Here is a 1,138-nt window from a genome sequence, read left to right as displayed (position 1 = left end):
TCCAATCCGCATGATTTCAAGAATAGGCCCCCAGATCCGTACGGGAAAGATATTCACACGATGAACAGCGGCAGCGTCGCAAAATATTATTTTTTATCATGGAATAGAATACTATTTATGTTGCATTTATAACAGCTGATATATTTCGCGCGCGTTAATAATTATTAAACAAATATATTAAGTACTTAGAATAAAACTGTTTAAATCGTTTTTTTTTTCATTGTTCCTTATGATTTTGAAATAAAATGTCCAACGAAAAAAGAAATAAATGTAAATCGGTGACAAACGACCAAAAGGGAGTCAAAGGGGAAACATTCGTCAACTTTCACCCAAGCCATAGCAAGGCAGCAGCGAGAAACACTATCAGCGATATTAAACGCAATTCCCGGGCCCTATAAAGGACTGGAAGTCTTGGCGCCGTGTAAGTTAACAATTAAACTGTTTAATTCAAATTTAAAATATTTAGGTATAATTTCCAAATATCTATTTTTCATACACCTAGTTCTACACTTATCGTATAATACATAAATAATAGGTAGGTATTTAATAACTGACTATGCATTTGTTTTAATACTTTACAATATAATATAATTGTGCCTATTTATAATTTTTGAAACAAATGTCGCCCCGCACGTTTTTTTTCTTGAAAACCTATGTATTTCAACGAGTAAATAACGATGGTGGAAACATAATTTGTCGGTCGGACTTAGTTCCGTAGTAGGTAATAGGTTTTTGAAGTACGCATACCTACCCAAATTACTTTAATATGAAAATGTTTGAAATAACTTAATAAATCTGTTTTACGGGAGTTATTATAGGTAGCTATAACATAAAAAGTAAGTAAATTAAAAACATTTTATATCTCACATTTTTTATACGGTCGTCTTCCGATGTTTAAACTTATTAAATAACAATATAATATCTATTAACTCATTACCTATTTCTAATTTTATTGTATTGTATCTTATTTAAATTTGGTTTTGTTAATATGCCGATGATATTATATGCTAATAATACAATATAATATAATGTTTAAACCATAATCTAAATCCATAACCGGTGGAGCAACATGTATCCGCTACCGGAAATCAATTTCAAAAAATCAAAAAAAGGTTTCAGAATACCGTTTTTTGGGATC

Source organism: Acyrthosiphon pisum, chromosome A3 (genome assembly GCF_005508785.2).
Source record: "Acyrthosiphon pisum isolate AL4f chromosome A3, pea_aphid_22Mar2018_4r6ur, whole genome shotgun sequence".
Classification (NCBI taxonomy): Eukaryota; Metazoa; Arthropoda; class Insecta; order Hemiptera; family Aphididae; genus Acyrthosiphon; species Acyrthosiphon pisum.
This window is presented reverse-complemented; position numbering follows the sequence as displayed.